The following is a 6,155-nucleotide window of genomic DNA, read 5'->3' on the forward strand; positions in this document are numbered from 1 at the left end:
AGAGAGAGAGAGAGAGAGAGAGAGAGAGAGAGAGAGAGAGAGAGAGACAGAGAGAGAGAACCAGAAGGGTATCAAAGCCTGATTACAGTCCTGTATATGAACTACACTATTGAATCCTTTGGTGGGTATCACTGTATCACTGTGAATACAAGCAGTAACGTAGATGAATCTGAAGACCTGAGGCCAGCCCTTCAGGGAAGGTGTTTTGATTTTGATCTCTGAGAGGATCAGAGAATTTTGCTTTCCTCTGTACATAAAACCAACCCGCACGCTTCCTCTGCATCTTTGGGAGTGAATGGTAAAGAAGACAGCTCAAGACAAGAATTATTGAGAATTCATTTTGAGGCAAATAAAGGTTTTCTCACCTTTGATGCTGAGGACTTACAGCAGCAATACACAACAGGCAACATTTTTATCAACAGGTCAAATGAGAAGCCTTTCCTGTCCAAATAAAGAACAAGCTGGTTGCAGTTTACTTCCCTCATGCTGTGGAAAGGTGGTGGAATGTAGATTTTCTATTAAGTACTAAAAAAAAAAAGAGAATTGTTTTGTTCTGAGAAAAGGCTGACCAATGGAGTTTTCTATGATAGAAAAGTTCCATGTTTGTGTTTTTTTATATCATGAGAAGGTCATTAGGTACACATGGTCATTGAGTACTTCTGAGATGTGGTAAACATAAGTGACAACTTGGGTTTTAAATTTTATTTTATTTCAATTTATTGTAATATCTGCATGTGGCTAGTAGTTAATGTTTGGGAAAATGCAATCTAGGCATAAGAAGAAGGAGCTATCCAAAATGGTAGACATTTCCAAGCTGGAGTGTATCCACTTGTTTTGCCTTTCTTTCTTTCTTTCTTTCTTTCTTTCTTTTTTTATTTTTATTAATCATTTTATTCATTTACATTTCAAATGATATCCCCCTTCCTGGTTACCCCTCCACAAAGCCCCATCCCATCCCTTCTCCCTCCTCCCCTTTACATCTATGAGGGTGCTCCTCCTCCCACTCACCCACTCCAGCCTCACAACTCTAGTATCCCCTTATGCTGGAGCATCAAGCCTTCCTCCCCTCCCATTGATGTCAGATAAGACCATCCTCTGCTACATAGGTACCTAGAGTCCTGGCTCCCTCCATGTATACTCTTTGATTGTTGGTTTAGACCCTGCGAGCTCTGGGCGGTTCAGTTAGGTGAACTATCCACCTTTTCTAGGAAAGGCTCTGTCTGTGCACTTTAATCAGCAAGTTGAATGTTACCTAGTATTGTCAACTTCCTCATTAGATTAGCTTGTGAGTAAATCCATAGTGTATTTTCTTATTAGCAATTGAAGTGAGAATTCCCATCCCATTTTTGCATGAGGCAGACGGTTCTAGGTGTTATAAGAAGCTAGCTGAGAAAACAATGTGAGTAGCACTCTTCCATGTCCTCTGAATCAGTTCCTTCCTCCAAGTTCCTTCCTCAATTTGTCGCAATGATTTCTCTAGATGATAAATGTCAAAATCTGTAGTAAAAAAAACAAAAAAACAAAAAACATAAAAGCAAACTTTTTTACCCAAGTTAGTTTTGGTTATGGTGTCTTACAACAGCAATATACATGCAACCTAAAGCATGTAGTTTAACAGAAAGAACTAGGGGTTGAATTTTGTGTTGCTGGAGTCTAATCAAGCTTCCCCCTTAGGAAAATGTATTTCATTGGGGTAGAACATTTTTTTTAATAATGGTCTAACAGCAGGAATACATAACAAGCTTCATTTTTATCAACAGGTCACATTTCAGATTTGTGAGGATTAACACAGGAAATGTTCTTATGATCCAAGCAAAGACCTGCCATATGAGAGGTTGACATCAATGTTAATACTTACTCATTATCATTAGAGACATGTTGATGACTACAGACCAATGCCTAAGCTGGACAGAATCATTAATCTATGTGCATCTAAGTATTATAGATGTGGGTAGATTACTGGAATGCCAAAATGTCTAAACTTAGTAAAAGGTCAAAAGTATCACATCCATCCATCCATCCATCCATCCATCCATCCATCCATCCATGTAAATACCAACTTGTATGTAGTACTCTGCTAGACTCTATGGAGTGAAGAATGGAGACTCACAGTTTACCTCTTCTAGCATGTAGTCTGAGATAACCTATAATTAATTCAGCTGGGATTTTTGCAACAGTGCAAAAATCCCAGTAGTGAAAATTGTGACTAATAGCCTGAAATACTTGTTAAGAGATGTCAGAGAATCCCTTCCTAGTGACTCAAGCGTGGCAGTTAACTATGTGTCTCCTATTTCTTCATGCTTATAATAGACTTCTTTTAAGTGATTCTGAGGGACAACTATGTCTTTTTCATTTATGTGGTAGTATATTCTATATTCTAATTAAAAAAAAATTCCTGTGGAGGGTGGCTGTTTTGGTTTGAATGTGGGAGGTAACCACAAAAAGGTGGGTGTTAAACAGTTGTTCCCAGATAGTGATGTTGTTTGGGAAGTTGTAGAACCTTTGGGAGCTAGGTTTAGTTGGTAGAAAAGAAGGTGTAAACCTCTGTAATATCTCTGTAGCCAGGCTTTGGTTCTCTCTGCTTCCTGCTCTGCCAGTGCTCTTTGCCCAGCCATGATGGACAAAGAATGCGCTGAAATGGTGAGTAAAGCAAACATTTCCTCAGTTAAGTGGTTCTAACTAGTTATTACAGTAATGAACATGAGTGACTGACCATCAAACATTGTTTGAAGAAGAAAATCAATGTTCTCTTTCAGACAATGTTCTCTGTCCTGAGACTTAAAATCACAGGGCAACACCCAGGACACATGAAATAAGCTTTTGAAAAGGTACTCCCACCACTTGGGTTGTGAATCTATGAAAATTCAGAACACTCACTGGGCTGCACATTAGATGATTGCCTCCCTGGATAGAGAATGGAATAGCACAAAATTGTTGGCAAGAGGGCATGGAAGAGTCTAAGAATCACAAATGTATGCTCAACCTTCTACCATCCAGTCAACAATTTCAGCCCAAGCCAGAAATATAGGAGGCAGAAGCCCCTCTGGATGTCAAGGTCCCTGGCAAAACTTGGTCTCAATCTCAAAGTCAACAATACTGCCTGGTTCTCTAAATTTAAAAGCAGAGTTGGACTAGTGACAATTATTACTCCCTGGAGTATGTATACGACCATTTGTTTTCAGAAATCATATTTGTCATGACTATATGATCTCTGTGAAGAAATTTATCAAATTTAAACATACAAAATGAAAACATATATTTAAAGTTCAAAATATAAGCTATTTCCTGAATGAATGAATGAATGAATGAATGAATGAATGAATGAATGAATATGACTCTGTTAGTTCTTCTAACTAGAGGTACTGTAAGGGTTAGAACATGATTCATATTGGTTTTTTCTTTTTGTGGAAGATGAAAGATTAGGAAGTACTTTTTGTACACCATGTAATTAAAAATGATTTCTGAAATTCAGAGCCATGATACCTAGCTAGTGAATCAAATAGTAATTTCTCATAGAAAGTTTAAGTGTAGACATATAAAGAAACACACAGATGGGTTTCATCTGATAGGTCATTTCCTTTGTCATGTAAAATATATCCAGCATAAAAGTAGGTGGCTTAGAAGAAACCATTGACAGGACTTTTATATTTAATGGGGGAAAAACGACATACAAGAAAACCCAGGCATGAGGCAATTGATTTCTCAGTTGGGATGTATTTCAGGGAAAGATGGCAGCGTGCCTTCTCCATCAGGACTTGGTCATCATTCTGCTATTCATGAACAGATGCCTTGCGTACATCCCCAAGTGTAAGTGAATTCATTAAAAGATCTGGGGAATTGGGATATTAATTCTAAATCATTACATATTATAGATTTTCTGGAAACAAGTAGGGGGACATGGCAAGGAGAGGAGACAGGAGAGATTTTATTTGACTCTTGGCCAGAAGTTGGTCTCCTGAGATCAACCCAAAGAGTTCTTTTTAAAAAGCATAAGTTTATAACACTTAAAAAGATTTAAGCAGATATTGTCACAGTGTAGAAGGTGACACAAGACAAAGTTGAGTCATGAACACCAGATGCCATATATAGAAGAAGAAAAAGATAATCTGGATAAAATAGTGTGCAAATAATTTTGTTCTCTATGTACTATACAAAATATTTTTCTGATAGGAATTTTGTCAGTGCTTCTGTCTTACAGAGCATTTGAACTAAGACTGCTACTTAATAGTAAACATTACTATAAATATATTGTGGAATGTTTCTTTTTCCTTTTCAATTTAAAGCTTCATTGCTCTCTTTCCAGATTATTTTTTACTCAGACAATTTGGCACTAGTTAGTTGATGTGTGGGTGGGTGTATTTTCTCACCTGCACAATTAACTTGAAGTTATTTTTGGAATCATTTTCATTTCCAGCTATTATGATGATACCATACTTGGGAAAAATGCTGTTGAGTTTGAATTCAGAGATTCTGAATATCTAAGGGCAAAATGTGACAATCAGGTCACAGAGAGAACTTCAAAATAGCATCAAAACTGTGTTAGGATAAAGTTGTCAAGAATATAATTCTTATGCATGTGTTTCTTCATGCATTCTGCCCCTGTTTCTTAAAGTACCATCTTGGCAGTCCTATGAGTGAAATATTAAATGTATCTATCTTCTTCTCAAATTATTTAAACACCATAAAATGGAGGAGTGGCTTGCATGGCATCTTCAAAATATTATTCAGAAATATGGATGAAATAAATTATAAAAATATACTTTATTTCTGTAATGAAATCCTACTGAATTTTATATATTTGGTCCTGTTTTGTTAGTTTATTTTGATGCTGTAACTTCAGTCCCCACCAACATCACAGCAAAGGTGAGATAAATATTTTTACATATTGTTTGGAAAATAGGAAGTATAAATTTCAGAGACTGTACAAATCTTTTGAGTAGAGATCTCTACTTTGAAGCGATACATGATATTTATCTTTTCTAAATTAAGACAAAGAAACTAAAACCTGTAGGTCATATCTGGCCCACTGGTTGTCTTTGTAAATAAAATCTTGTTTGAACATCAGCCTGCTAGTTTTGACTACAGTCCGTGACAGTTTTGCACTGTGATGGCAGAGTCTAGTCATTTTCACACAGATCATAAAAGCACCAAAGCTTAAACTATTTGCTGTCTTATTCTTTACATAAAAATTTTCAACAAATATTTTAAGATTTTAGTTGACATTTTGAGATTGCAAAAACTTTGTTTCTCTCAGATATTGTTAAAAAATAATTTGCATACAACTAAGTCGGGGTTAAATAATGAATATTAATTACTAGCGAACTCTGTAAAACTGCTTTAATATATATTTAGATTTTCTTTTTAAAATGTGATAAACACTATAGATACTAGTTTAAAAAAATCACTACTTTCTGGAAAGTCTACCTTTCTTTACTTCAGAAAATCTGAGTGGTATGCTTACTTTGAAGTGTCCTATTTAATTAATAGCAGTCCATGCATCAATTCTGCTCTTGAAATGTGAATGAAATAGATGACTGTGACGTCATGAGAAACAGTGGGATTGTGGGAAATAGCTATCCCTAGCAAAACCATATGTTCACATTCCTACCTTGGATATTAATATATCTCAAGTTTGACCACGTCCCTTTAAACCCTGAGGAAAAACCCAAGGAATAAGCAAATGTACAGAAGTTGTATAAACCCAGAGTTGGGTTTACAATAGACATAAGTAATCTGTCTTTTAAAAATTGGCATTTGAACTTTAAAAAGCTCGGCTTTTTGTTGTCACTGAAGAAGATAGAGCAAAAGCTGTCACAATTTAAAGAAAGGTGATAATTTGAGTAGAATACAACACAATGCACCAACTCATTATTCTTCCAGACGAGGCACAGCTTTCTGCCGCCTGGTTTCCATCCAGCTGTTTAGTTCCTCTTTTCCTCATGTGTGATGCAGTCTTCAAAGATGGCAGCCAACAGCTCCCCATTCTGTTCATACAAGTCATGCAGTCTGTTTACATTCCTTCAAATCTTAAATGGCCTTGTGGCTTGCTATAACAAATCCAATGCAGATCATCCTGAGATAACTGTGGTCCAGTCTTTAAGAGGACTAGTACATTATTCTACAAACCCTGAAGAAGATATTGACTGAAAGAGGAG

The sequence above is a fragment of the Grammomys surdaster genome, unplaced genomic scaffold (assembly GCF_004785775.1).
Source record: "Grammomys surdaster isolate TR1022 unplaced genomic scaffold, NIH_TR_1.0 220, whole genome shotgun sequence".
NCBI classification, from domain to species: Eukaryota; Metazoa; Chordata; class Mammalia; order Rodentia; family Muridae; genus Grammomys; species Grammomys surdaster.